At 33.1% G+C, this 23,675-nt stretch overlaps 1 protein-coding gene across 2 annotated transcripts in view; it reads right to left on the bottom strand.

Moving 5' to 3' along the window:
• The window catches only part of ci (cubitus interruptus), a 100,072-nt gene extending 80,945 nt beyond the window's left edge, over positions 1 to 19,127 (bottom strand). Inside the window, exon 1 of one of the 2 annotated variants that reach the window (XM_053762984.2) lies at positions 18,811 to 19,127. The gene's annotated coding sequence lies outside the window, so the exon portion shown is untranslated. The remainder of the gene's footprint in view (positions 1 to 18,810) is intronic. The other variant, XM_053762985.2, reaches the window with a different exon arrangement.
• Between the last annotated feature and the right edge of the window lie 4,548 nt (positions 19,128 to 23,675).

Raw genomic sequence — 23,675 nt, 5'->3', positions numbered from 1 at the left:
AAAATTCCTCAGTATTTTATACTCATACCTCAGCCACACAATGTGAAACCAGGAAATCGCTCAAATGTGTAAGAGAGATGAAGCCGAGGAAAATAGCCATAACAAATTTTTAAAAACTGATCTATCATAGTCGCATGATGACATTTTAAAGTACTATAAAGAAGAAATTTCTTCAAAAACAGATCTCGAAATTGCCATCGTCATCACAACCCCATCACGGTCATCGGAACATGTTAATCCAAGATCATTACCAACGATAAAGACATGCGATGATTACCTTACAATGCCGTGTAAAAAAAACTAGTGAAGAGTGTGTCTTGATAGCTTTAAAAGTTCCGTAGAAGCGATGGAAAGAAAATTTACCGTAAAAGTAAACACGGTAAATATTATTTCACTTCTTGAAAATGCTTAAACAGTAACTATAAAATATATATTTATTGATTTATTTAATTTTCTAAGTAACGTTGAATGGATTAGGAATAAGTTTTGGTTTAAATATTATTGAAATTAATGATTAGAATTTAAAATCTACGATTCCACATATAGAGACCACTGGCCAGAACTGTGACAGAAAATAATATAATAATTCACTCATCAACGGTTTTTACCATTTATCTTGAGAGCCCTAAAAACATAATCAATTCGTGGGCACCATAAGAAAGCGACGAAACTACGCCCACGAGGCCACAATCCAGCCCGAAGGACCATAGCATAATGAGGTAATTTGTAAACGAAAAAACATTACTATGACACTTAATTAAGTCGATTGTCTTCTTTACTATATTATATATTCTATTGATATTTAAATTGATCTTAGGTTTAGAATCAGAATTGAATTTTAAAATACATACCCGTAAAATGGAGATAGGAAAAGAAATTGTTTTAAGTAAAATAAAAAAATATGTTTTTACACAATTTCAATACTTTAGACTGATGCAGAATTAAATCTACTAAATTTGATATTTTGTCACATTTTCACAATGCTTTGCTGCATAAAATAACATTGTTTTATGTGTTAACACAGACTATATCCCCGTCACGTCGTAACAATGTGAAAACAAATGTCAATAAATATTAAGAAAAGCCATTCATGAAATTTAATCAGTAATATAGCCAATAACACGATGATGCAGCACTTGTACCATACACAACGGCACACCATTTCCACTCAATGTCATAAAAACAAAAACTAATCTAAAGTAAATTATCTTACCACTTTCCCAAAGTCACTAGAGCCTAATTTAACGCGTGATTCCGTTCCAGAGCCACTCAACACTCCATATCAAAACCACATTAAGATGTCCAAAACCACATTACCCGTACTGGTTTGAACCAGTTATCTCGAGAACTACTAATAACTCAATCCGTACTAAATTATATAGAACTGGAGAGTACATCACTATCATTACTGTCCGTGCGACTGTATGGAGCGCGACATTTTTTTAATGTAGTATTTTTTTTTTTTTTGCCTAATTCAAACTTTGGCTATTTAGCGCCAAGTGTACTGGGTTTTTAGGTTCAACGTCATTTTCTTCTATGTAATACAAAGGTGAGAAATTTGCACATATTTGCCTTATAATTACAAATTGTCAGCCGACGTGATCAGATATAACGTCGAATTAAAAAAGTAATTATCTTAATGGATACGCAAAAATATTTTAATTGGAAGTCTCGTTTGAATCACTAAAATGAATATAAATTATGATCAGTCACAAACCAGACACTTAAACACACAAAAACATACAACACAAAAAATTTGGCAACCATTTTTAAAGTAACTATCACAATTAACAATTGATAAAAGTGACAAGCAAAAAAAAAAACGAACAAGCACATTGATCAATGCATTCACCGCTTTATCAAGCCCACACATCAGCTCACTTACCTCAATCAATACAGAAGCCACTTAGCTCGCTTACGTACAGTCGCGTACCTATTAATTTGTGCACACAAATCGTGCGTACGCGCATTACATATATTCGTCACGTGATACCCGTTTCTTTCTCGGTTCTCGTTTTGTGCCCCGCCCTAGCGATTACGGACGGGAAGAAAGCGGCTCGCATTGTCGATAATGCTATGCCCAGCACTAAACCTTCGTATCGTGTGCGCTTTTGTTTTCAACATACGTTTTAATTTAAGACTATTGAAGATGTTTCTCCGGGCGTTTTATTGTCTTGATTATAATAATAATTAGGTGCACGATGATTTATTTTAGCTTCGATAATTTATATCTTCTTTCAAAGCGTAAACAACGCTTTATTGTAAGTTTAGTCGGAATTAATAATTAACCGACCACAGTGGGCACTGATAGCATCGGCAATGAAATTTCGTAATAAAATTTATTAATCTATTGAATCCATCACGGTTTGTTCAAATTAAATTTAAGTATATTTGATCTACAAATATTACACAGTTTTATGTTTATTTTCCCAACTGATTTTAATCGACAAAATCGTTAAATTAATATGACCTTTGTGTAAACTTATCAGGCAATTAGTCGACAGTCTGCGTCTCTGGCTGCTATTTAAATAGATTAGCATCGATATCGATACATTTTATATGCCATGGCTCTGATAAAATAAATATAAAACACAATCATAAAAATACGTTTTATACACCTTGCATATAATATGTGTCTAAATAGAATTTGCATTAACAATGCAAAAATAAAACATTTTAATTGCAGTAAATAGTTTTTTTGGAAATCAGTGTAAGATGCGGAAGCAATAAATTAAAACTGGGTCCTTCAAATTGTGCTAGATACATCATTTGAATCGATATAACCATTCCGATAATTTCTTGTAATGTTTTTGAAAACCATTCTCCTAAACCCTACATAAAGAACGCATCATTTTTAAAATATCAATAGTAACGCCATACCAAAAGTATCAGAATGCATTATTACGTCGATTCAGTAAGCTAACATCAAATATTGACTGCGCTGTTTGCTGTGACGGCTCGACGCAGCTTACTGCCTACGACAATATTTGCTATGCGCGCGCGCAGCTTGGCGAAGCAGGGCTGCCAACCAATAGTGATGTGCTTTATATATCATGTCGATTTATGAAAATTTCATTTAATTAATTATCGATTTTTCGATTTTACTCGAACGTCCATTTTATTTTCACCAGAAGTAAAGTAAAATTACCGTATTGAGGTGAGTGACCTAATGAGGGTTTCGCTTTTCCATACTGCCCTACAAATTACTTGACCACACAACTTTTGGTTATAGTTTTATTATGCAATAAATAAATGGTACTTATTTTAAAAGTTTTATTAATATAAACAATAAATAGTATTAAAGTATAATGACACCAGTCTTTTAGTTAAATAAAAATTATAGTTACACTAACTCAACAATGAGTTTTTAAGTTAATGCAGCTGAATATTTTTTCCTGTAGTTTCGACAAATGTCATCTGTGTTTGAGATGTGTTTACATAGGTGTAAGGTTATCTTGTCTGTGTTATTCTTATTTGAGTTATATTTTACAGAAAACTTAAGTGATGCTTAGTGAATTACACGGCAAATGAGCGTGAAACTTTAAATTAAGGTAATAGTTAAATATCGAGTTCAAATTTTAGGTTTGTATTTTTTAATTAAGCATAAGGTAAAAAGGAATGGGTTAAATAGAGGGGAGGCCTTTGCCCAACAGTGGGACATATAAAACAGGCTGTAAAAAGTAAAAATGGAATTACTTATTATTTAATTTTAATTTAATTGACTCTTATGGTAAATCGACATAGTCTCATGTACCAATTTACTTAAAAATGTATATCTCATATAAATCTAAATTTACGACGTGAAAAGTACCTATGATGGTCTAATATCTGACTAAATGCTTTGAAATTTTAAAATTTCAAATATTTTTCCGTAGTCTACGTCAATAATGATTGAAAAAGAATAAAATTTTAAAAATCGTTCCATAGACAAACAACGAACGAGAAATATCAATACGCTACTGTTAGCCCCTTGCTCTCCTAACACTTCAACACGTTCCAGGAATCAGTTTTAGTACTACTCTGATATATTGTGGGCAAACTTTATTTAAGGCACTACCGGTGTAAGATTCCCAAAACACATTTTAAACTTTATATCTCAGAGATAAGGTAGTGTTTCGAGTGTTGCCATAGTATGGTAGGTTTAAAACGTCAGTGGACTCTAATTGACGAGTAGGTGTCAGTGACTCGTATGGGAAATAGTCTGACTTTAACTGTCCATTGTCATCCGTCCATTGTCAAAACGACCAATAGGCCTAGTTTAAGGACAGCGTGTTTACACTAACTTCCACGCGTTTTCTTAAGGTGGGCCGAACCAATCATATTGAGTTGTTGCCGTTGCGTCACGATGCCGCACTGTGATTGGTTAGCTGCTTCTCACTGCGAATCGACTCGATGGTGAGATGTAAATAAATAAATAAATTAGTACAAATCACACAGATTTAGTTAGCCCCAAAGTAAGTTCGAGACTTGTGTTATGGGATACTAACTCGACCATACTATATTTTATAACAAATACATACATATATAAATAAACATCCAAAACCCTGGCTAATCAGAAAAAGATCATTTTCCATCATGACTCGACCGAGGATCCAACCCGGGACCTCTCGGTTCAGAGCCAAGCACTTTACCACTGCACCACCGAGGTCGTAAATGGAGATGTAATTAGCAAACACGATGAGTTGTTGTTGTTGTTGCTTTCAAAACAATAAAAAAAAAATCGTTAAAAAGACGAATCGATGAAAAAAATCCAGATGTTCAAATGCGATGCACAAGTGCAATTGCTGGTCATTTTGGAAAATGTCCAGTTTTCGTCAGACGTTTGCCCATTTGCAGTCGGAAGAGCTGAATGAGATTTATTTTTGGACTACGCTTGGTCAACTGCATAAGTTAATCTTCACGCTTCCCTATGTAGCGGTGATAGGGTTGAATTTGCAATCCTTAGGATTGTATATGCCTTATAGTTCGTGACTGTGAAAATGTCTTTCCTTAGTGTCCACATATGAAACCAAAGGAATGGAATTAAACGTCACTTTATTGCTGTACTCTCGAATGCTGTGTATCTTGCCCTTATCAGATTTTATTATCTTAAAATAACTGTTGGCATATTAATTATCTCTCCATTATATTTGAGAAGAAGAAAAAGAAACGTAAAAAGTGAAATTTTTCGAATTAGAAATTTCTATCTATCTTTCTATCCCGACCACCCGAAACAGACCGATTTCTAAAGATTTCACAATTTTAACAAGCTGTTGCCCGCGGTCTCGCCATTCGGTAAAAATTGGCCTATGTCACTCTACAACTATTTCCACACCGAAAATACCCAATGATCCGTATTTACGAGAAAGAAGGACAAACAAATGGACTTTTACTTATAATATTAACATGGATTGGGTAACTACGTGCTTTGCACAATTTTAAACTGGTATAAAATATAAACAGTTAAGTCGTTAGTATCTTTATGCGTGCTACATTATTGTCCCACTATGGCCAACTTTTTGCGACGACATTTTCTCCCACTCACTGCGCAAAACGCTTCAGACCCATCCTTTTGTTAACCCTTTGAAACCAGCGCATAATACTCATAATTTTCGTAAATCCCCTCCTTCTATTGTCATGGGACATATTAAACCTGTCAACGAATGAATCCTGAAGACCCAAACAAAAGACTTTGGATTCACGACACTCGAATTTTGAGAACCACTTGTTCAAACAATCGAATATTTGGGATTAGGAATTATTATTGTTTTTTTAGGTTAAGTAATCTTCGGTAAATGACTATAACAGCTTTCTTCAATTTTTTAGGACGTATAATGAAAGCGTTTTTTTTTTAAATACCCAACGCTAAAAGAGGGATGTTATAAGTTTGACCGCTAAGTGTGTCTGTCTGTGTACGTGGCACCGTAGCTTATTAACGGGTGAACCAATTTGGATGCGTTTTTTTTATTTGATAGCTAATTTTTATATATCTAAGACCCACCGCATAAAAATTACTATAATCCATGTAACATACCAATAAACTTAACCTATTTTACGTCCAGATTTGGACTTGAACCGAAACCGAATCGCCCCTCAAATATTCCATAAACTGACCCCGCAACTAGATTGAAAACTAATTCAAATGTTTTGTTTAATTTTTTTCTCGAATAAAGTCTATGTTTTATGCTACACTAAGTCTTTAATTTATCATTTGCACCACGTTTAAAGTAAAAATTATTGAAAACGATTTTGAAGTAAAAATTTTCAGTCATCAGTAAACTATACTAATCACGTACATACAGTATATCTTGGTGTAAAAAAATATATAATTATTTATCAAACTATTCGTTCATTTGTACATTTTATAGCGGTCAGAAAATTTTCAACAATATTGCTTTCCCTCAACTGGTCCCACGGGTCCAGATTCACATACGACTAAATACTCACTTCTCAGGAGATGATTTTACGATAAACATACATCTTATAGAGCAAGTCGTAAATACAAAAGAGCAATTAATGTTATGCCGTGGGCAACGAATCATAACGAACCAACCAGTATTATTATACTATCATACTTGTATAGTCCGCAATCAGCTGTGTAAAACACCGCCGTACATAAAGTGTTTATTTTGGAAACAAATAAGCGCTTATTCGACTGTTATTAGGTAAACTGTTTTGTTAATTTTGTGGGCGTTTCGTTTATATCAGTTTGTCGTATTTTGTAACTATTTAATGTACTCTGTAAGCGGCGAATTTGCCACATTTACTTTTAAAATGTTCTTGATGACGAATTAATTACATTATCCTAAATAAAATAGTTTCAGATTTAATTTTTACACGTCTGCCCAAAAAAGGAGTATTATGTTTTCAGTGTTCATGTTTTTCTTCTTTTCGAGTGTGTTATTGCCTTAATTGCCAACACTGGTGTCAGTGTATGTATGTATGAAAATTCATTCAATGAAACTAAACTAAATTAATTTGGTTATCAACAATATTTCTATATTTTTGACTGATGTAAATTCACTATCGTCCTAGATATTAAGTTATATGGTAAGTAAGGTATGGTGTATAAGTAATATGGTCATAACATACTGGACCAAAGTGTCATGTCCGAACGGTCGGGATTCGAACCGAAGCCCCCTCGCCCACTCGCATTCCTATCCAAACTGGTTTGTTGGATTAACTATTTACCAAGACAATTAGATCCATGGTGTTCGTCTAACTGCCTTGGTCTAAATGTAAGTATTTTGTACAAAATACAAACTACTCGACCAAGCCATTTAGAGGCGAACCAAAGGTCTAACACAATAACGTTTGTGGAGCAAAATTTATAGATTCCAAAATCTATCTACAATTTAGGTGAAAATCGTTTTCGGAATTAAGACGTTAGCGCTTGATTCGGTGTAGGTGGATATTGTATGTTAATTTCGTAATTATGCTAAACACAACATTTTGATTACATTAACGAAGATCGTAAACCATTCATTATTCATTCATCTCAATAAAAAAAAAACTAATGGTTCAACAAGACAATGTACGGAAGATGAAATGACATTTCATAACAATCGACAAATAAATAGTCATAATAGACATCTCAGATGACTTTAGGTGACTTGAATACAATCCGGCAACAGTGTATATAATACAATTGAAAAGAAAGAACCACTCAAAACCGATCAAAGCTGCCAAAGAACATAATATGCAATGAATATTATGTAAGTATAGGAATGATGTATGTATTGTTATGTTATAGACGAGATACGGACAAGATAAATTTAGAACAAAAAAGGATAGCACAGAAACAAAGATGCAATTCGTTGCACTCAGCAGAATACCAAAATTAAGAAACTCACGCCGGATTCAGAAGTGAGTTTTAGTTCGAGTTTTACAGAACCGACAGTCGCACAAAAGGGCTAAAATGATAATGTAGATGATATAAAATAACATATTGTTTTAACATAATGTACAATGACAATATTTTATACCACAAGAGTGACAGAATTAAATACAAGGAAAAATACCCACGTCCAGTGGGATTTAGGTAATAAAAAGAAATATTGAGTAAATATTACACATATAATCATAAAAAACAATAACGCTAAAAATATAAAACATCTTTTTGTATATAAATCGTTTTATGGATTCGTTATTTAATGAAAATATAATATGATATTTGAGATGTAAATTATACTAAAGTTGCTAGTCAAAGAAAATATATTTAATAAGTAGAAGTCTCTAGATATTGCATCAGTAGTTGAGGTCTGAGCATCATAATGTGTTCAGGAAGCTATGAGCTTTTGTGTGGGTGTTTATAACTTCATTTACTTGACTTAACGAAAACGACTACACAACCTGATTTAAGTAGTCGCAACTTGTACAATAATGTAAGAAAAATCAATACATAAAATACACATACCTATTAGTTTCAGTACTAAATCTTGTAAATTATATAATGAAGAAACATGTAAAGACGTCTAGACATGTTGTACAACATGATAATTACATTAAAAACTTTATTGAAAGTAATATAGATGTTATAAGAGAAAACGAAAAGCTAAAAAGAGCAACTGATCAAATAACAGATAAAAGAAAACTAAGAATACCAAAATAAAAATATTCCTAAAATTCTTTCTAATTTTCCAAATTACATTAGACCAGTAAAAAGATAAACATAAAATCTTACAAACCTTAAGAGAGGGCTAAAATATGAAAATTATGAAACCAGTCTACTCCGGATAAGGGCACGTCTAAAGTGATCTTTTTATCTAAAAAAAAGCCAACAATACCAAAATGCATATAATCCAACGCTCACGTTGCCTAAATCAACGTCAAGATAATAACGGACAAACAGACAGAATTGATGTTCAAAGAAAAATAGGTCTTACAATTATTACGATAGAGTTTATGGATGATGATGAAGGTAGTCGTGAGTATGCAGTAGCTCGCAGAAGGACGCTAACTGACTTAGTAAACTGTCATTATCACTTGGCTTAGAGGGCCATGTTTGGTCTAGCAGTGTTAGGAATGTTAAAGAAATTATTTTTTTGATGCATTCACTTTCGTAGTTTCTTTGAGTCCAGTTGATATCTACAATTTTAGAGTTAAACTACAATGAAGACTTGATTTTGTTAAATAAAGAATTGAATGTAATTGTGTCTACTTTGTTACAAGCAAGAGAACTTCATATGGAATGTTATAACTATGTTGAGTTTGTCTCACAAGAAGAGTAAACTTATCTTAAGAGTTCCAACCAAATTTATTAATCAAAACTGTTATAGCTATTATTTTTTATATATATAACGAAAAAACGTTATACATATTTATATGTAATAAATAATTTTTGAAAAAAAAATTGTAGCTATTCTTTTACTTTTTTTTGTTTGTAGCTTCCAAAAGTGACCCGTCTCAGATTGCGTTTCAAGCAATCTAACAAATGTTTGTCTGTAGATCTGTCTGTCAGTCAGCATCCTGCAGATAACCGTGTGTACTCACACTTGATTGTTTAATGCTTGTTTGATTTCCGGTACTCAACTACAACTTGAGATAACTGGAGCTTGGGTTTTGTTACCAGGGACGAAAATATCTGTATTGTAACTTATTTATGTGAAAATCTCTCTGCCTTCCCCCACAGGTAAGTCTTGATAATATGTATGTACTCGTAAACTAGTTGTTGCTGTATCTTGTGTTTTTATTATAATTTTCATAGCTAAATAAGTATATAATGGCCTATTTCTTAATTTCGAGTTTACCATCTACCAAAATTCAAAATCGGTAAAGTTATAACCCTGAAAGTGATGCAGGGAGACAGTAAAACTTACTTGAAGAATTATTATTGATTTAACATCATTCTGCAAATGTAATTTTAACTTCATATTCATCATCTGCAACTGTATCTAAATGTATAAGCTCCAAAACTATTCTATTTATTACATCTACATACATATTATATTAGTAAACTTTTACGAGGCATATCCTCAGTAAAGGTTTTAAAACCACCTTTAGAGAACTCAAAAACGTGATGGTCAAGGGATCCAAGGAAATAGCTATAAAAACCTATTCCTTGAATTTATCTAAAGTGGATCAGAAAACTAAGAGTATCGCTTACGGTTTTGTCACGTCGAGTCCCCAAAAACCGTAAATTACCGTTTGACAGCAGCACCTTGCGCTAAAATCCGTTTTTTTTTCTATAAAAGAACCCATGAATCGATTCGCAGAAAACCGATGAATGTGTCGAAAATCATTAAAAGTATTCAACAAAAGGGATTGTTTTGTGTTACCGAAACTAGTTTCACAGATATTGGTGTAAGAAAGAGATAAAAGGTGTATTTTGATGTCTAAATAGACACGTCAACGCAGGTAGAGGGTCCAAGGTTCTGATCTGGCAACTTGTGATTACAGAGCCGTTGGGCGTCCAACGATTTGTATGATATCGACTTTTTTTATCGATTATTACGAATTCGATCGAAAATATTAAGTTTTTGTGGTAGTTCTCGTTAATTTTATTCGACTTTTTTTCCTGATGATCAATCTTTGTTTGTTAAATGGTAGTTGCAGATAACGTTTCGAAAATTAATCATTGGCAAAGATTCGTATTTGAATTTCAAAACATATCAATTAATACAACCTTATCATTACCTATATATGTTTAATTTGATTTGGTTCTACTTCATTGTCGAATATAAAATCACTTTTTTTACTACATATTTTGTTTCGATTTCACACAAATATTGGCACAACTTCAGCAGTAGTCTGCGAAATTATTGGATTCTCCAATAATATTTTATATTATTATTGTTGTCAAAATTTATACAAAGAAGAAAGAGTTGCATTCCTAGTACACTCCACATCAATTTCCTAAAAAAAAATAGTAGGTACTCATGGCATTTATTACGTCGAAAATCTTAAAGTATTACATCCTAATGGAATCCACAACAGGAATCCATTCTACCTGGCCGTCTTGTCTGGCCATTGTTCGCCAACAAATCTTAACTTTTTTTCAAACCCCTTGTTAGCAAGTCCTCGTATAAACTGAGGACAATAGGGTTACATATTTATAAGTGGGTAGGTAGGCGGAGATACAGGTGTTTTGTCTAAGCATCGAAGCTCGTATCTCTCGCCTAAACATCTTCACAGACTTGATAACTTTATATTATTGCACTCATAATCATATATTTACAACCCTACGGCTCCAATTTTAATAAAACATTTTATAGTAAAAACGACAATTGATAAATATTAAAATTCAAAAATGCCATTTGGTATTCACATGAAGCGATCACATTTGAAATTATAATCATAACCCCCTTACTACGCGGCCATATTTTAAATTTCACAGTTGACTAAGAAAATTGTCTCGTCGTCAACATTTTTATTAGTTTTTTTTTTCTCGCGTCCGAGACTTGGCGTATCAATCAAAATAGTGCAGCACAAATAACTTTTTTAAGTAGAACCAACGAATGCCAATTAGTTCTACCCCGCAAGATGTTTTCGACGACTTTTTTTGTTGGTTTTTATTTGAACGCCGGGATTGGGCCCGCTCCTGTTTATTACGGAGCTGACTGTACAAATATTTTGTACTCGTATTTTCTGGTCGTGTCACGGTCCCAAATTTCCGATTGCTTAGAAAAAATACAGGTAATTAATATTTGTGTTACGTTTTGTGGCTAGTTTTGATTTTGTATTAGATCTTTTTCTCTTTAACTTCAATTAAATTTATATACTAATAAATACTTAGTATAGTAAACACATATTTTTTTCTCTCTCTCTCTAACGTAAATTTTCTTTTAAAAAAAGATTCTTTCTCATTTGATTCGTTTCTCAAACTATGTTTAAGTTGGAATACGGAAAAAGGGTACGTCGAATATTCTTATTTAGCGATCAAAAATAGAAACTTAACATATTTATATTGAACATTAATAGAAACCCGCCGGATATTCATACTAAAAAATAATTGTCACTTCACTTTAATTTATTCAGAAATACAAAACACCACACGAGAATTTTCTCACAGATCTGTTAATTTAATAAAAAGTCCTTTTGAGAACCCCACAGATTGTAATTGATGGCACAAAGGTATTTGTTGAAGGTATAATTGATGAAACTGTGAAAAAAACATAGTTTTTACGGTATGGTACACCAATACACCATGTATCATAGCCCACAGATAATAGTCGAGACTAGTATCGCGGCTAGAAAAACCATGGACATGATGAAAAAATATTTTTATAATAATACGACTCAGTGTAACTAAAATTTTCAACGGTTTGTTCTCTTTAGATTTTTAAGTCAGTCAAGTATCATTGTGGGGTCGGCAGTGTATTAGTTAAGTCAGTCAAGTATATTATAAGTAGTTTAAAATTCACATTGTTACTGTCCTTATTTTCGCTTGACCATTTTCCATGGTTGATATTATTTAAAAAACTAAACAGATAATCATAATAAAATTATATTTTTTCTATAAATCTTAGCAGCACGTCAGCAAAATAACTGGGCTACGAATAAAACAAAAAAAAAACACGAAAAAAAAAAAAAAGAATAATATGTATTTTCTCCAAATTGAAGGTCGAAAAGCAGCTGACGAAAGATAAATAACATTTCTAAAGCACTTAGCCGGATTTATTCCACCAACACAGAAAGAAGGTTCCACCACGGCTCCACAGCATTCCTGTGCCTCCCAATGTCTTCATCAAAGGCCGTGACCGCAGTTGACCCCACCCCGACCAGTTCCAAGCCGAATAACTAAACGAGTTAACGATATCAGCGAAATTACCGCCTTGCCTTTTTTTACCTTTATTTTTAGGGTTCGTTACGATACCGGGGGAACGAAATTTATCTGTTAACCATTGATCTTACTCTCAAAATATACCTAGTGTCCGTGCGGAAATAATGTTAAAAGTAGATGGCATTCAGATGTGTTCCATTCAAAATCAAAATCGTCACGCGATTTTAATAAAACTGTTGCTTTTTTGAAAATATAACATAACAACATACAAGTAAAATAAAATGCTGACTGATAAAACATACGCTTTGCTATTACGATTATGTTGTGTCGGATAACAAAACTTCGTTTTGCAATTTGAGAGCCTTTTTAAAGAGCAATTCGTATGAATGGTTACACAGTACTCCAAAAACTTGTGATTCTTGAATTGTGCTTCAAACATTATTTTTCTGGAGTTTTGTGCGGAACCCCCTGAATACGAATAAACCTCGCGCTTGTTATGGTCTTCCTTTTTATTACCGCACGGACACTTCGTAGATTTTTTGTTTATTATCAAAGCAGAAATTGAACTTGTATTTTTAATTTAACTGAAAAAATTTGACGTAAGATGCATACATCTAAGGTTCAGTTGCACCAATTGTCCATTATGACGATAATTTTAACCTGCGTACAACACAAAGTCCCATTTTGTCTTATTAAAGATGACCAGTACAACCCACCCTAAGAGTTTCTTTTTTACATGTAAATCGAATAAATTTAATTATACTAAACATATTAATTAATCAAAAAATTAAGACGATAATAAAGTGTTCTGAACACGGAGGATGTAAAGTCAGGTTAACATCATCTTGAGGAGGGATCTCCACAATTTGCTTATAATGAAATAACTTATGTTCAAAATTAATTTTTCATTTTGATGTCTTGTAGCTTTTGTCTGGGGCTCAATTCGCTCTCAGCACTCCATCTATCTCCACATCAAAAATAACTTCATTCCAATTCATTTAAACTTAAAAAAAAACAATCACAGAACCAAATCATGAAACAATAACAGCCTGAAGCGAATCACATTACAAAACCTTATCAACTGCCCTGTAATTCCCACTAATCCCTCGAAATAAATACATTGTAATTTTTTCTAATACCACGTCGGGAATCGCTTTAATTGAAGGAGGCGAGCAACGCCGACGGCTGCCACTAGCACATGTATTTGGTAATTGCTTAATCAGATATTGATTTGATCTGTTCGTCCGTTGTATAAGTCGATGACCCGTGTAGGGTGACCATAAAAATATTTGTTTGTAAGATTTTATCACAATCGGGAATTACAAAAAAAGTCACGCAGCGTATATACAGAGGAATATAGACTGTGGTATGTATGTAAACCAATACCAAAGCGTTATATCTTAATCTTGCATAGTTTTATGTCTACGGTCCTATATCCTACTTATATTATAAATTCGAAAGTTTGTGTATTGGTGTGTGTTTGTTATTCTTTCACACAAAATCTACTGGACCGATTGTTATGAAATTTCGTACACGAGTAGAATATAACCTGGAATAACACACAGCGTACTTTTTATCCCGAAATTCCCACGGGAGCGAAGACCCGGGGCGCAGCTAGTATTTTACATGCGAAAGAAAATTTATTTGATTGATAACTCTTCACGCTTTGTCTAACACATCCAGTCTTCCCGGAACTTCGCATGTATATAGTTAGGAGTCCGAGGTATGTGGAAAATACACGCAAATCCGCGGGCTCAAGCTGGTTTCAATATAAAATCAAGATACTTTTATACAAGCCCAAACAAATGTGAATATGGTCGCCGGTTTACAAAAATATGTTGTTTATTTTAAATCTTTCATATCAATTCGTACAAAATTAATGAAACATCTCAATACAATTCTAGTTATCATCCATAATAATCAGATTTAGAAACGGTCGGCAAATGAAAGGCAAACATTTGTATCACTTAGAAATTGTATTGGTTATATCGAGAGATCATTTCGAACAAATCATTACCCATCGACTCGTGATCGAGGGGTCAAATCGTTACTTCATGAAGCCTGTAGGGCTGCCACACACGCATTTCTCAAATCCTTATATATATGTATTATAAAAAGACCTGTCGCGTCTGTATGAACCGGGTAACGTCAAATACGTATGGATTTTTGTACAGTTTTCACCAATAGTGTGATTCCTGAAGATTTAGGTGTATCCTTTATTATGGTTTTATCCGAGCGCGGTGGCTGCGGTGAAGTTTGTTGCGCCGCTTCTTCTTCACCTGCGCTTTGGAAGCCGGCAGTAGACTTAGTGTAAGTAATTTTTGACGTCAATAAGTGATGTATATCATCCTAAATTGAATAAAGAATTTTGAATTTGAATTTTAATTCGAGCGAAGCCGGTACGGGTCGCTAGTAAATAAATAAAAGCTTCATTTTCGCACCTACAATTTTCTTTCGTATAAACTCGTTCGTTCGTTGATTTAAACTCCTTTTAAGCATTTTCCTTCATCTATTGTTTCTCTCTCATCCTGTGTGCTGTTGGTGCCTTTCAGCTGTCAAGGTTTTTATCCATTAATCGCCTCATACAACATCCCCGTGAGGATGTGATGTGATCCTATTTCAGAAAAACATGATAAATCATACCCCTAGACGTTCCTAAAACAAAATAAATTACACACCTAAACTTTCCTCAGGAACCACACAGTCATTTTTGAGTAAACAGACAGACAGACGCGGCAGAGCACTTTGTTTTATAATATGTAAAGATAAGCCATGACAATAAAGAATACACTAAACAAACACGTTTTTCATATGATTTTTCCAGACAAATTTTCATAGTGAAATATGTCCCGCCATTTAGCAGCCCTACGTTCGGTTATTGTCGTGCTTCGTCGATTGAGATCGTGAAATGTGAAGTTATTATACAGAATTTGGCTTTTCGTTTTGCGGATAATTACACTTTAGTGTATGCAGTTAATACATGAAAATACCACTTTGTTATACTTTTGCTATTATGATACGTGGACTATGGAATTTTTAAATTTAACTTTGTTTCAGTCAAGATCAAAAATGGTACGATGACGACGTAAAAATACATAAATTTCAAACGCAAAAGGACACATAACATTTAATTCTCAATTTCATATGCAATTAAAATAAAATTGCCAACATGATATTCCTACTTGCTTTTAATAATTATTTATCATATACGTTACATATATTATATGTATATGTAATGTATAAGTCGACGTCTTTTAATAAAGTTTTAAATCATTTTTTAATTAACTCTGTGACCGGTTCATTACGAAACATGTATAATTACGAATAACGAGATGATTCCTTCGGATTCAATGAACTCATATTCGAATAATATTAATAACATACTACCTAATAAAATCATTTATATTTATACCATAGCTCGTTAATGTTAAAGCTTTTTATTAAAATAATAATCCCATTGATTTATACGATTTTTAGTAGAATTTTATGCGGCTTTAAAAATATTTTTTAAACGAGATTAAAATTTACTATAGAACTGAGATATAAATCTTTTTGATATTTTTATGTGTAATCCTAGCTTCCCTTTTATTGCTCTTGAATATTATACAAATAAATAGTATTTCTACAATTACACTGTCTGTATAAGTACTTAAAAAATATTTCAACAATGTTGATTCGTCTTTTATTATAATAATAAAAATAAATATGTTTGCACACTTTGTAACTTGATTCTGTCATTTTCTATGCTATACCTAAAATGGGAGTTATAGTTAAGATAAAACTGCTTATATCCATAATATGTCACGTTTGTGGCACCGTAGAATAGAACCCTCCTCGTAAGACGCGAGTAAAGGATAAAAAGCCTTGATAACAGCGTATCGATTCGACTGTATTAGAATGAGAACAAGTAATTACTAAGTCAATTACAGTAAATTACAAGTAAATATTACTAAGTAACCTAAGCTAAGTTTAGTGAGAGAGACAAGCTACGAGAGAGAGAGAGAGAGAGAGTTGGGAGTTGAGTAGTTTTACTAAGCACATATTTATTTAGTTTTAAAACATAACTATTCTCATTACCTACTTATATAAGCGACGGCAAATATCAAACGTTTAAAAATAAATTTAATTCAAGTCGTATGTTTTCATTGAGCTAAATTAAAAAGCTGCAATTTTACATATAATTAACGAACTATTAATTTAAATTTCAATTTTAAAGTTCATAATACATATACATACTCCGCTAATTATGTATACGTATTATTGTTAAATTATTTGTTTAATTCATACTTATTATCGATTATTACTTTAATATTAAACTTAAACAATATTTTTTGCAGAACTATAATTCATAATCTTATTTAAAGCTAAGATAAATTATTAAAATGCCTATTTTTTAAATTCAAATTTTAATTCATTGCTTCAGCAATGCTAATAAGCTTTCACGTTGCTCATTGAAAGAATTAACACCGACAATTTTGTGTTGTTTGTAAAAAAATAACAAATTGAAGTTATTTTCTCATTCAGTGACTTGCATTGTTTAAAAAGTGCATTTGAAATTGTTTTATACTCAGTGTTTTATAATAGACTAGCGGCCCGTCCCGGCTTCGCTCGGGTAAAAACATGCTAAATTATATCCCTATACTTTCCTCAGAAAGGTATTTAGGAATCACTATTGGAGAAAACCGCATGAAAATCAGTGCAGTAGCTTTTGACGCGCTAAAGGACTTTGTTTTGTAATATGTAAGAATTAGCTAATACTTATTAAAAAAAGGTTAAGAAAATTTCCTCCTACTATCCTTCCCCTTACATACTTTCCTTGCATATTATCTGCAGCGTCTGTCTGTCTGTTCGCGAGAAACTAAAAAAAACGATTTATTTGCGCTAATCGCTGGAAAATATTCTACATATATTAAATAGTGGAGGAAACCTGTCCAATAATTCATCAGTTCTTTTTTTTTGCTATGATTATTATATTAAGAATGTTAAAACATCCCCCCGACGTCAGGAGGGGAGTTTAACGTGTCTGTGTATCTGTATGTGGGTGATTTTTTTTATTATTTAGGTAATCGAGTGTGTTCTTCACTCTGTTTGGAAAGTGTGTAGTCAGCAAGAGGATGCCTACAACTTGAAAGTCGGGGGTTTCTTAAATGTTTAATTGTTGTTTTGCCCTTATCAATATGTACTAATGAATTAAAAATTGATATACGATGATGATCTTATAAAATTATTATAAGATGATTTCTTAATACAGGACAATTAGGGCGTAGGTGCAGGTGCAGCGTTGGATATATCAAAAAGGAAGGAATATGTGTCTGTCCCCTTGCCCCGGCAGGGGACAGGGAAAATAGGAACATAAGATTTGGGTTATGATTTCTATTGATTTTCATAGGTATAAAATATGTTTTCTTAAAGTTTATACAATATTTATTTAGTCAGCCAAATCAACCAAAGCATGGCAAATCTTGTAACTTACAGATTATTCTGTTTATAGTCTCTACAGTGACGTCTTTAAATAAATCATATTAATCTATTGCCTGTAAGTAAAAACAAAATCGAAATTCTTTGCAAGTTTTCTTAGCCATTTAAATATTTTTTTTAAATGAATTTCCCTCAACCCTTTCCGTTCTCACTTCACTTGTAATATACAACTACCCGCTCGTTTTGAATACAAATCATTAAAAACGATAGACGTGTGATAAACACGGATTCCAGCTATTCCTGGGAAATACTTAAAACGTGACTGAACTGCAACGCGGCTCCCTGGAGTCGGGACGCTTTGTTTTTAAACTGACAAAAAGCCAGCCCTTCTTATTCTAAGCCAGCAGGTACAAATAGCCCTTGGACCATGTGTTCGAAGGTTTCGCTAAAACGAAACTGTCACTGGGCGATGGCCCCGACACAACACCCGACGGCAAACGGGACGCTTCATGATATTACATTCCCTAAAAATGTCGCACGCCGTAATCAAAATTTGTCTTTTAGAAAAATGACTTATCGATGTCATCGGAAACTGACAATTTATTAGTAATCGTCTTTCAGCGTGGTATTTTTATTTTACAACGATGAATGAAGACTTCATTGTTAATTAAGGTAATTAAAATATAACTTACTGCACTGTCCGCCTCGATCCGCTAGGTCATCTCATGTCAAACTATATCGCAGCGGTAGCAATCCATTCGCATAATAATAAATACAGCACAGAACACATGTTCACTTGTCAATTTATTGCCAAACAAACTTTTCGGAGCACATACAAAAATTCGAATCCAACATACAGTCACTGCACTTGCACTTGGAACGTCAAAAGTCACAGTTTTCGTTTGTTAAAAAGAAGTAAGCGATTGTTTATTAAAATAACGTGAAAAGAAAAAAGTTTGTGGCGACGTGCGTCGCCGACGCGGCATGGACGAGTATAGGACAGCGGGAGGACTCGAGCCGCGCCGCCGGCAATTTCATCTCAATCTCGGACGTCGAAACGAGACAGTAACATGACAATAAACGATTGTAAGACGTCAGGAGCGAAAGGGACAAAAGATTTCTCAATATGCGCTCCTCGAACCTGACATTTCTGCACTCCGTCCCTCTCCCACAGAAAGTTATTTCCGTACAAATTATATGCGGCCGTATTTGTTCTCCGTCCCGTTCTTGCGCGGATAGTGCTAACCAGATAATGTCTTAATCGCATTTTCTTAGCGCTATGCTGACTGATGTACTAACATAAACAATGATAATTCATGGATTTGCATGAGCGATAAATGGATTTTTATTGAATCAACTTCCACGCTTATGCATGCAATTCTGGGGGGTCCTACAATTAATACGCAAATTATGTGAAGGAGACAAATTATGTTTAATAAAAACATTTTATGCTAGAATATGCATTATGTAAATGTCACGTTATAACTTAGATATAGGTGTGTGCATGTTTAAGATCTAATAAAAGTTTTCCCAAAAGTGGCGTCCATAAAATACACAAGCTAGAGTAGGAATAAATAATCTCATATCTACTGAAAATTAATTTACTACAAGCAATATTAATACAATTTAAATACAGAAGGATCTCATCTTGTTTCGGTTATTGAAAGCCTTAATAGAAATATATTAAAATGATTATAATCCAACAAATAATTTTTAACGACTAAATCATTAAAAATATCAACCAATACTTACTATTCACTTCAAGTAAGACTGAAAGTAACTAAAATATCTATAGTAAATAAGCAAAATACAAATAAGATCCTTAATTTTATGTTATTGATCCTGCATTGAGTACATATATTATTTAAACAATTATATTGGTATTCTGCAGCTGTAAATAGTTTATTCATAGTAATTACTAATTAGTAAAGCAATTCCTATGCAAACGTTTTTAACTTTGATAAAATTCACCTGTCATAAGTTGCTAACTTACAAATTCAACCATAAAAATAGGATTTAAATGTCACATACAATGTTTGAGCATAGGGTCGGTCGATAATTATCTATTTGTGAAGTGGTGTGTAAATACTCAACTTGACTGTGTTTGTGGTACTGACTACTAGGCAAATATTTGTGCAGCGATGACAGTGACGGTTGGAGCACGACAAATTTTCTGGGAAACCGTCACAAAAATTCCTTAGACACACAGAAGCTAGTCTATTTCTCATAATAGCTTCCACTAATGAAATTGGATTCGAAAGTCCACGCGTTTTATTCTGAATCGGTAAATAGAGTGCATGAAGTAAGGTGGTATACGTATTGGAGATTTAAATACGTTATATAATGTTGTATATTATAAGAAAGTTGTCGCAGCACAAAATAAGTACAATGAAATTTGCAAACTATTTTAATACCACAAATTTTCTAATCAAGATTTGTAAGGCAAGTGAAATAAACAATTATAAAATCGATTAAGTCAATACTAAAGATGGGAATCAAGATATATAGAGCAGATATGTATCAGGATATGAAGAGTGATGTATACTGTGGTAGAAACCAGACTGGCAAGATAAAGATGTTAATGGTGCATCGTTGCAATTAAACAAAATAAAAGCGTCCACGCACTATCGGATACAATGGAATTCTCTGTCAACGACTTGCGTGAAATCGCATCACCCGCAAAAGGTACAGTATGAATCATGCATTAGTTACTCCAAGTCTTCGAAACTAACGTAGAGTGCAGTGCATGTCTTAATGCACTACCAACAAAAAGAGAAAACCCTCTCGTATCGATAGAACGTGACAGTAACATCTTCACGAAAACATGTTAAACAACCTAACTTAACTCCCCGTCCGATCAGTTTCCATTATTATTTATATTAGATATAAGGTTGAATTTAATCCGTTTCATTACTGTGAAGGATTTCAGAATCGAACCCGTTTTTGGTACGAATGAAATGCACCAAGAAAAGGGACGGGGCTACAAAAAGCAATCGCGGTAAAGCAACTAAACTCGAAAGCTCAAAGGACTTGTGCTGTATTTTGTTTTGTCTGAGAGAGATAACTTGATCAGCCACTCAATTGAGTAAAGGTAGTAAAAATACATTTAATAAATTAAAATGAAACTTATCGGCGACGAAATAAGATTTAAAACGGTTTTCGAATAAAAATCTTGCGACCTTCCGGTCTGGGCGAGACGCAAAAAGAACAATTTACAAGTTCGTCTGGCGCGAAAAGAGACGGGGGATGTTTTGTAGTAGGAGTGAGCGGGACGGACAGAGCGTGGACCAGAGTTGGAGGCTGTGTATTTTTTCTGAGTTATTATGCCGGTTTCGATCTTTAATTAAGACATTTTGTGCATTTATAATGAAATAACAACATGAGTCAACGTTACGGACACCTCCGGCCGCTGTGAAGTATTTGGCCCAACGAATGAGTTATCTATACATATAAATAATTTATTTGTGATATTTGCAAATTCGTTTCTTTGTATTAAAAGTTACATACGTTTTAATCCAAATAGTATATAAACATTATTTTTTGAAGAAAAAAAATACAGGAACACATTTCAAATTGCTCGATTCAGGAAAGTAAGTGAATTTATTATAGAAAACAAAAACTGTTATAATATTTCAATATAATTTTACAGATACATGTACAGTATAGAAATAGATGTTCACAAAATTTTAACTCGGGTATATGAAACAATGTCGGGTATTGCGATATCATAACGACGCTCTTACTACATTTTTCGTACTTACTAGTAGTTTAAAAAGCCACCACCAATAACTGACATGACACAGTCGATAAACCATAACGTTTGAAGGCTGAGGCAGCACTAAAATTAAAAAATATATAAACAAAACCACCAGCACAACCGGGTTCATAAACTAAAGACAATAAATTTGCTACGACAATGCACCCCTGACCACAATACGAGGCAAAACTGGCAAAAATGAATTATTTTAACGTCAAAAAACGACCAAAAGTGTCGTTCATTTATTTCAAAAACTTGTGTAAATGTAAAGTTAAAAATATACAAGTAGCCTCTTAACCATAAAATAGTTACAGCACACATAAAAGCATTACAATTTTTGACATTGACAGAACGAGACATGCTATCACATTTTATGAATGAGAGGATAAACAAAAACAAATTACCTACTTATACTAGGTATGAAACGTGGATTCTATCTTACATAATTTAACTACCTAATTAGGTAATTCAATGTATAGTTTATATTCAAGTTCTATAATTTATAGAAAATCTTTGTCGTCCACCGGAAAAACCTAGCATACAAATAGATAAAATGTTTTTCTACCCCTAAATATTATGTTCTTAAGAAAAGACTAAGTTAAGTTTTTCTATTTTCAAAATTTGCAATAGTTTCAAATTTATTGACATAATGAAAATAATTATATTTTTGTTTAAAACTTCGTCGGAATTTAGCCGTTTATATTTATAACAATAAACTATTTTTTTAAAGCGAATCCTTGGATTATAAACTTGGATTATAATACGCCGGAACAATATATACACTACATATAAAAACCAATATGAAAGAGATTTGTCATGGCAAAATGTTGAAAAAAAATAAGGAAGAAGAAAATTTCGACCATAATTTACATTTATTGTTTTCTGTATAATGTGGCGCAGAATAGAAAAGAATGGAAAATTAACCTAATCAAAGATTCTCTTCCAGATTAGACCCACCGAATTAGCTAATTATGATATACTAGCTACGCCCCGAGGCTTCGCTCTCGTGGAAATTTCGGGATAAAAAGTATACCTATGTGTTATGCCAGGTTATATTCTACCCGTGTGCCAAATTTCATAACAATCCGTCCAATAGATTTTGCTTGAAAGAGTAACAAAATGCACACATTAATCCTCACAAACGTTCGCATTTATAAAATTACTAGGATTATTACAACATTAGAAGCAGTAAATGATGATGAGGTTAACACCTGCAAATTAGCTGACCAAATGAGCTCATAATATGGAGTAAGGTTGTTATAATGAGAACCGTGGGAGGCTGTGAATCGCTGTCCTCAACTATCGGATACTTTAGGTACTGTAAGTATTATACATATAATACTAGCTTCACCCCGCGTCGTTACCCGCGGTTAACATTCATTGCAATTATTTTAAAAAACTTACCTTTTTAAATTTTGTGCATAAAACGCCATTGATTATCAGATTTTTTCGACAAAAGTCTACAGAACGAACTCGGGTACTATCGGGATAAAAATACCTTAGGTAGTTAATCCAAGGTATAAGCTACTTTAATAGAAATTACATAAAATATGGCCCAGCCGTTTGAGAGTGAAGAATTAAAAAACATACAAACTTTCGCCTTATAATATTAGTAGGATGTGCTAACATGCATATACCCACTGCAACGTCGTCCGGAAACAGCGTGTCAGATTCTTATATAGTTAAACTAGCGGCCCGTCCCGGCTTCGCTTTGATTAAAACATAATAAAGTTATATATCTACACCTAAACCTTCCTCAGGAATCACACTATCTATTAGTGAAAACATTGTGAAAGTCCG

The sequence above is a fragment of the Plodia interpunctella genome, chromosome 23, assembly GCF_027563975.2.
Source record: "Plodia interpunctella isolate USDA-ARS_2022_Savannah chromosome 23, ilPloInte3.2, whole genome shotgun sequence".
Taxonomy (NCBI): Eukaryota; Metazoa; Arthropoda; class Insecta; order Lepidoptera; family Pyralidae; genus Plodia; species Plodia interpunctella.
The sequence above is the reverse complement of the archived record's forward strand: the minus strand, read 5'-3'. Positions and strand labels throughout refer to the sequence as shown.